Raw genomic sequence first — 8,875 nt, 5'->3', positions numbered from 1 at the left:
TTTTCAAGATGGATTCTATGCATGCAAAGACTAGGTGAAAGGCCTTGAATGTCATCCAAAGTATAACCAATTGCTTTCCTATACTTCCTTAGCTCTACAACTAGCAATTCAAGTTCATTTTCACTCAACTTAGCATTTACTATCACAGGATAAGTAGAGTTCTTACCTAGAAAAACGTACCGTAGCCCAGATGGGAGAGGTTTGAGCTCTACTTTTGGTGCCTTTAGTTCGGACCAATCATTTGTGTAGGACTCGGTGTCGCACTCGGTCGAGTGGCTCTGGTGCTCGGTCGAGTGTGTGCTCGAGTTGATGGTCAAGCTATCCAAAGTTGCTATTTGAACTGACCAGACTTCCTCTCTTTGTGCTGGTAATCCCTCAAAAACCTCTGGGTGGTCTGATTTTCTACAGGATTCCAATATCTCCTCATAAGCCTTGGTTTCTTGATGAATGAATCCTTCCTCCCCACTTTTGGTTAAAACAGTTCTAAGGTGATCTTGTTCTGCTAGTTCCTCCATCAATTCATCTGATAGCTTGTCCATCTCTTCAGTCCAAAAGACTTGCCCTCCAATGGTTGGTTTCTTCATAGCCGCCACAATGTCAAATGTCATTTTGAAATCCTCTCCCAAGTTAAGATCAATCTTCCCTTGTCTCACATCAATTATTGCTCCTGCTGTAGCTAGGAAAGGTCTCCCTAGTATCAAAGGATCCTTTGGTTCTTCATCCATTCCAAGACTACAAAGTCTGTTGGGACTTCTACTTCTCCAACTCTAACTGGTAAATCCTCCAAAACACCATGTGGTAATCTTATTGATCTATCAGCCAAGATCAAGTATATATTGCATGGCTTATACCTTGTGAACCCTAGGCGCTTAGCAACTGATAGAGGCATTAGGCTCACTGAGGCTCCCAAATCACATAGGCATCTGTTGAAAGTTATAGGGCCTATAGAGCAAGGTAGAGTAAAGGAACCAGGATCCCTTAGCTTTTGAGGATTCACTTGCTTTGTGATGATGGCACTGCACTCTTGGCTAAGAATCACCATCCCTTGAACTTCTTTGATCCTTTCCATCACAACATCTTTCAAGAATTTCTGGTAAGGAGGAATCATCACAAATGCATCTATTAGAGGCATTCTAAGCTTAATCTCCCTAACTTGTTTGTCAAACAATGCCTTGTATTTCTCAACCATCTGCTTCTTAAATCTTCCTGGGAAAGGTAGTGGAGGCTTGTAAGGAGGAGGAATGAACCGGACTTCTTTTTCTTTGGAAGCAACTGGCTTGGTTTTTTCTTGAGAGGCTGCTCGATCGGGTGCTCGATCACGCACTCGGTCGAGTGAGTGGTCGAGTGGTGGGTCGAGTTCGTTGGCGTTTTCATTCTGAGTTTCTTCTTGCTGAAAACCCTCCCTTTCTTGATCACCACTATCCTCAGTGTCTGGCAAAGCTCCCTCTCTTGTTGGTAGAACCCTTCCACTGCGTAGATTGATAGCATGAGCAGATTCTATAGAGTGCATAATGGCCTTGCCTTTGTTATTTGGGGCATTAGCTAGTTGATTCTCCATAGTCACAATCCTGGAAGTAAGTGTGTCAAACTTGGCATGGAGGTCACTGTAAACATCTGATATCCTCCTGTTCAACTCATCAAATCTGTTGGTTACCATAATCTTTCCTTGTGTTTGCCCAATCAACAATTCTTGCATCATTGCTCTTAAGTCTTGTTCTTGGCCTTGGTTAGTCTGAAACCCTGGTGGGGACACAACTGAGGCTGGAACACTTGATGTTGTTGTTTGGGGACATAGTTTTGTTGCTGTTGAGGCTGTTGAGGTGGATAGACTTGGTCTTGAGGATTAGCCACATTGGTACTCCTATAAGAGAGATTGTTGTTCTTGAAACCTCCTTGGTTGTAGCCTTTGAATCCTCCCTGGTTTTGCATGTAGCACAACTCAGCAAATTCAGTCTCCCCCTCTTGAACTGGAACCTCTTCTTCACCAATGAAGTGAATAGACTTTTGTTGGCTAAGGAGGATCTTGTCAAGCTTCTCATTGACCATCTTCAAGTCCTTTTTGTACTTGTCCTCTTGATCAGTTGAGGAACTCCGTATGGTTCTGTCATAGTCCTCATTATAGTTGCCATCTGACTGAGCAAGATTCTCAACTAATTCCTAGCCTTCTTCCACATTCTTGTTGAGGAAGTTGCCATTAGAAGCTGTGTCAAGAAGCATCCTTATCTTGGGAAGCACTCCTCTATACAATGTCCTCAAGAGTGACTCATTGCTGAAGCCATGATGAGGACATTGAGTCTGAAATCCTTTGAACCTCTCCCATGCTTCACAAAAGCTTTCATTGTTTCTTTGAGCAAACCCAGAAATCTCATTCCTCAACCTAGCAGTCCTTGCATTGGAGAAGAATTTGGCTAAGAAAGCCTTCTTGCAAGCATCCCATGTGGTTATTGCTCCAGTAGGAAGAGTCTTCTCCCAAAGGTGTGCCTTATCTCCAAGTGAGAATGGGAAGAGCCTCAACTTGAATCCATCTTCACTCACTCCATTGATCTTTGTAAGACCACAGATTCTGTCAAACTCATCAAGGTGATCTAGTGGATCCTCCATTGGCAACCCATGGAACTTGTTAGCTTGAATCATGGAGATCAATCCACTCTTGATCTCAAAGTTGTTGTTTGGCACTGTTGGAGGCACAATACCAGCCCTTTGGTTGTGGGTGTTGGGTGCATCTCCAGCACCAATGTGCCTAGGTCTCTGCTCATGGTTAGCTTGTTGCTCCATGATCACTGAATCCTCTTGCTGAACTTGAACTACCCTTCTTCTCTGATTTCCCAAACCCTTTTGCTTCCTATGTATGTTGTCAATAGGCCTTTGAAGATTATCTTTCCCCTTAGACCTTGTGTGCATCAACAAACGCGAGTACAGACTCGAACAGGTTCACAATTGACCTCAGGCTCGTCTGGGGGGTCAAGTCGACTGAGAAGTGGTGTCCAAATGTACACGGCTTCTGGCTCGATCAAGTGCTCGATCACTGCTCGGTCTAGTGGTGGTCGAGTGACTGGTCGAGTGGTACCTGAAATGGAACTTCAACCCAACAACAGAAGATTCAAGTGTATAAACGAACTTAATCTTAGACTAATATGGATCCTAAATGTCACAAAAACACACTCAAATGGGCAACGGCGCCAAATTGAAACAAGTTATTTTGTTGGTGGTGATGAATGTATGCAATGGTGAGATATTAATGGAATGATGGATGGGTGTTTCAATTCCCCTTATGCTGTTGCAGTATAAGACGTATCAATCCTAAATGAGTGTTTGTGAACAATTAAGATATGCATATGAATCTAAGTTAAGACAAATGTGAAGATTGTTTGTCACTAACAATCCTAAGATGGAAATGTAAAATGCAGAAAATAAACTACAAGAACTAAAAACTAAATGCAAATGAAACTGAATGATTGCAACAGTAATGAAGCTAGAACAGAAATAGAAACTGCTACTAATGAACTAATGCAAGACAATTAATGAACTGAAAACTAAATGAGTGCAACTAGAATGAAACAGGAATGAAACGGGAATGAAACAGGACAATCACAAATCATAAACAAGAGTTCTGGGATGAACTCGAGCAAGCACTCGACCGAGTGTAGGTCGAGTGGGAGGTCGAGTTGGTTAAATCCGGAAAACAGAGCAACACAATAAAAACAGAGCAATGCAAATACGAATCAAACAACAAGCAAGCAACAGGATTAAGACTTAGATATCAATAAACAAAGAAGGTCCTGAGGATGGATTCATGGGATAAACTAATCATTGTGGTTATCTAACTTGATCAACAAATCTCAAGCAAACTTTGAGCTAACCTCTAGACATATAAATCTAAGACAAGTTTCTCCCACTCTCATGGTCAAGAAACAATCAAACCTATGCAATTCTAGACTTGTTCTCACACAGTAAAGAATCTACACAAGCAGGAATTAAGCAATACATCTCAAACCAAGCAAGACCTCTAATCTCTTAGCAAGCCTAATGGTAAGCTCTAGATCTAGCCTTATCTATGCTTCTTAAACATTGGTGTGATGCTAAGAAGCTTGAAATCAGATCCTAACCTCTCAGTTCAGGATCAACATTAAGAACATCTAGCCTAGAAGAGATCTACAACAATCAAGCTTGACCAAATCACACAAACCACAAGATCAACCCATCCTAACCCATCCTCAAGATCCTAAGCAAACTACTCACAACAATACATGATGAACAAAGTCAAAAACCCAGAAAATATTGAAACTTGCATTATCAGAAAGATGAAACAAAGATCTTCAATATTGATGAAAGGATCAAACTCAAATTCTCAATATTAAGAAAGTTATGAAACCAACAATATTGAGGGATTTAGTCTTTTTCAAGTACAAGATCTAAGAAAAATAAAAGTGCAAAAGAAATAATTCCCAAAAGGGTAAAAACTAGGTTTAGAGAATATCTAAAAAACTGGACTCTTTTGGTGGCTGCAGGTACAAGGCTTTATATAGGAGAGGAGGTGGAAGCCCTAAAAATACAAAAAGTCAAAGTAGTCAACGGCTCGGTCAACTCGACCACTGCTCGGTTGAGTGGCTGGTCGAGCTGGCTTCTCTCGTGTAATCTCCACTCGGTCGAGTCCTCCTTAGCACACGGTCGAGTGTCTGGTCGAGTGTGCGGTCGAGTTGGACTCTGGACCTTGGTTCTTCAGCCTTAACTCCCTTGTTTCCTCCTCATGATTGCTTCACATCTCTTCTCCATTGCTTCCATGCTCCTTAAGCTCCAAAATCACCTGTTTATGCATGAAAAGATGCAAATGCAATGCAACTAAACTCTAATGCATGATTAGTGCTAAAGCTACACAATAATGGCCTAAATGGATAGCAAAAGATGCAAAAGATGTGAATAAACTAAGGGAAAATATGGTAAAATATATGAACATCATGGACTGACTTCTTACCCATAAGAAGATTGTGTACTGAATCCAGCTTAGCATTAACAGAAGCTAGCTGGCTTGAACCGAACTCTCCATGCAGTCTCTTTCTTTCAGCATCAGCTCTTTTAGTGCTATTGCTAGAAGCCAAATTCTCAATCAAAACTTCAGCATCTTCTGGAAATCTTGTCTTGAAGTTCCCATGACTTGCAGCATCCAAAGCTTACTGATACTTCCAGTCACACCCTCTAAAGAAGATACTCAATAGTTGTACCCTTGAAAAACCATGGTGTGGACAGTCCCTCTGATAAGCTTTGAATCTCACCCAAGCTGCCTTGAAAGCTTCATCATGTCCTTGCTTGAATGAAGAGATCTTGACTCTCAGCTCATCTGACATTGCATCATCATAGAAATGGTTGAGGAAAGCCACCTTGATATCATGCCAATTTGTCAAAGATCCAGCTGGCAACTGTTTCAACCACTGAGATGCCTCTCCTGCAAGTGAGTATGGGAAGAGCTTGCACAATATGAAATCCTCAGTCACTCCATTAGCCTTGATACTGGTCACAAAATCCTCAAAGTGCTCAATGTGGTCCAAAGGCTTCTCATGGGGCAGGTTAGAGAAAGGTCTCTGCCCAACTAGTTGAAAGTAAGCAGGCTTCAGCTCAAAATCATTCCTTTGGAATGGAGGAGGAACAATAGCAGACCGGTTCTCATACACAAGATCAGCCTGGTTGTAGTCAGCAATGGTCCTGATCAAGTCCCAGTTTTGGTCCTGTCTTCAAACTGGGTTATGGACGTGGTTGGCAGCTCCACGTCCGTCTGCATGAAGGGGGTGTCGATCGACACCCAGTTGGTGTCGGTCGACACCATCAGCCTGCTGGTCTCCGAAAACGATTTCAGCAATTACGTTGCCCTCAGCATCAATCTTTTGACCCTGCTCATTGCGCAAGTGGCCCTCTTGATCCTTCAAAGCACCATCCTCATCTCGCATCAGAATGATTGGGTTAACCATCTTCAAAGATTTGGCTGCTTTTCAGTTCTTACGCTCAAGTTTTCCCAACTCTTGGTTTGAAAGATTAACAGTAGGACCAGTCTTGTTGCTCCTTGTGTGAGGTTTAGGAGGCATGCACCTGAAACACCAAAGAGAAGAAAAACAAAAACGTGTAAGTAGAAAATAAAAAGAAAAATTTAGACGAAATTAAAAACTCAAATCTAATGGTAGATCAAAGAGTCCCCGGCAACGGTGCCAAAATTTGATATGCTCAAATTAACCCTAGAGCTACTCTCTCAAATTAAGAGATCACTGCAGTACTTAGGGGTCGAATTCCACAAGGACTCAAGACTACACAATAAATTATAGAGTTTTATAATTAAGCTAAACCGATTAATTTGAATTAAAATATAAGCAATGCAAAATATTAAATAAATCTGTTGTAAATTCAGAAGATCAAAAAGCTAGGTCTAGAGAATTTCTCAGGAAATTATGAAATATTAAATCAATCAATAAATTAGGATTCAGGCAATTAAGAACAGATCTAGAACTCTAAACACTTTTGTAAATTAAATCAGTTCTCACTGCAAATAATATCTAAATTTAAAACCAGAAAATCCAAATCTCTTTGTAAAATTATAGGTTAAAAATCAGCAATAAAATCAGGTTTAGATTGTTCACAAAATTATTAAATCAAATCTCTTTGCAAGAAATAATTTTGCTCATCAAAAGGTTTTATCAGGAAAATCAATTATATTCTCATATCAATTTATTTTCCTAAAGTATTAATTCTAGGTGATCAATCAAGAATTAATATGAAGAACAACCTATGATGAAGATCTAGAAAGATAAAGAATCCTAAATAAACAGATCTAATAATTCATAAAATCCCTGTGAAAAACTCTAAACCTAACAAGCAAACTACTCAGACATATTCAATGAAGAACAAGACATGATTCTGAATAATAAGCAATTGAAATTAAAAGAGTAAAAGAGAGTTCAAGAAATTCTTCTCTACAAAGTAGATCTCTCTCTCCAAAGCTCTCAAAATCTCACAGGGTTGCAGAAAAATAAAAACTTGCTAGAATAAAACTTAAGGGTTTTCAAAACCTAAAAATACTATTTATATGTCCTAAAACACGTCAGAGACTTGTCTTGCAATTATGGAAAACTTTGGGCAACTTTTGTAAATCTTCCAAAACTTGGGTCTTGAGTCGGCAGACAGGGATGTCGACCGACACCAAGGTGGTGTCAATCGACACCAAGGTGACACCATCACTCTATGATTCGAATCCAACTTCATTTCCTCCAGATTATTGCTCCAAAATGATCCAAACTGCTCCACTTTGCTCCATCCATGCTAAAATCCTAGAAAACCTGCAAAGACTCCAAAACATCATAGGACACTAAAAGACTCTTTATATCATGGTTAAAAACCACAAAAACCATGATATATCAGTCGACAAGAGTCATGAGCGATAAAGACTGTTCCTACCAAGTCAATGAGTTGTTACTTCTGTGTAAAGATTGGTCATTTTAGACGCTATTGATATAAATTTTGGGAGAAGGTTTATAGATTGAAGCGTCAAGGGAAATTCTTCTGGAATGGGTTTGAGACAAGTTTAAATGAAAAAAAACTGATTTATATCATCCAGCATCAATACCTACCTATAGACTAGATTTCAATTGTAATATGGCTTTGATTACAGAAGAACAAGAAGATTCAAATCCTTTGTTCTTTGATAGTGGTTGTTCACGTCATATGACTGAAACCAAGAGCAACTTACAAGATGTTAAGAAGCTCAAAGGCGGAAAAGTAACGTTTGGAGATGGGAGTCTGATAACTCTCCTTTTTATATGTTTTTAGCATCCTTTTTTGTCCATATTTTGCATTGTTCATACCTCTAACTTAGCATTTTTAGGCCATTAACTGTAGGAATTCACTTTTAGACCATTTAGGGTGTTGCATTTCTGCATTTTCATTTTTTGGATGAAAACAGGTGCTAAAGAGCCAAAAATGGGGGAAAACAAGGACAACTCGAGCATGTACCTGAAGGAGCCATCGAGCTACAAGAACAAGTCTGAACCCCAACACGATCGAAGAGGATCCAAGAGCGTGAAGAGCAACCCAAAGATCCACCCGAGGAGTAACCCGACTTCACCCTCGTGTACCCCATCGAGTAGACCATCGGGCAGGTCTGGGAAGCTAGGTCAAACGGTTTCCATATATAAACCCCCTCTTCCCCTAGCTTGCAAACGAGCACGCCGCAGACCCTCAAACCAGAGAGCGAGAGCTTCTGTGAGAGAACTGAGCAACTCAAATATTTTCTTTTCGTTTTGCATTTTTATTTTTGTAGTTTTCTTAGATTTCTATCTCGTAGTCCTTCTACTCTACTCTATCTTTTAATACAATGTCATTTTCATTCATTTTGATTGCTTTGTTATTCGTTTCTATGTCCGAGTAGTGTAGTAAAGTTTCTAGGGATGGGATAGATGATTTTGTGTTCTTGATCGGTTGGGATGCTTTAGTTGATTATAAATGATTGATAGATTTCCTTCTAGGTTGGTGTTCTTAATGCTGTCAACAGACCGAAAGGTTGAGATTAGATCTAGGGCGTTTACAAATGCTACAGGCGGAAAGGAGTAGATAAACTGCTTGATTTAGCCAATGCTAGAGGTTTACTTAACTCTGAGTAAGAAATTAGATGAGTTTAAGTCTACTGACAATAACGAATCGTTCTTAATGCCTGCTTGTTCATATTGCTAGTGCGACAGTGTGGTAATGTGTTCAAGGTTGATAGTTGCTAGTGCGAAAGTGTGGTGACAAGGTCTTAGAGGTTCATTGTCTAGGAAATAATTGCTTAAGGCATGTAAGGCATCCGTACTGGTCTAGAACACTTAGGATTCGATTACCTCCATCCTTAGGAACTTTCGTA

General features: G+C 40.1%; 2 non-coding genes across 2 annotated transcripts; both read left to right on the top strand.

Annotated features, from left to right (window-relative positions):
• The first annotated feature begins 2,272 nt into the window (after window positions 1–2,272).
• LOC147944251 (small nucleolar RNA R71) lies at window positions 2,273–2,379 on the top strand. Its single transcript, XR_015558605.1, has one exon. It is a non-coding gene; the product is annotated as a small nucleolar RNA R71 (small nucleolar RNA).
• Window positions 2,380–5,226: 2,847 nt separating this feature from the next.
• On the top strand, window positions 5,227–5,333 carry LOC147944250 (small nucleolar RNA R71). Its single transcript, XR_015558771.1, has one exon. It is a non-coding gene; the product is annotated as a small nucleolar RNA R71 (small nucleolar RNA).
• The last annotated feature ends 3,542 nt before the right edge of the window (window positions 5,334–8,875 follow it).

The sequence above is a fragment of the Camelina sativa genome, chromosome 5, assembly GCF_030686135.1.
Source record: "Camelina sativa cultivar CO46 ecotype springtype chromosome 5, ASM3068613v1".
Lineage (NCBI taxonomy): Eukaryota > Viridiplantae > Streptophyta > Magnoliopsida > Brassicales > Brassicaceae > Camelina > Camelina sativa.
This window is presented reverse-complemented; position numbering and strand designations above follow the sequence as displayed.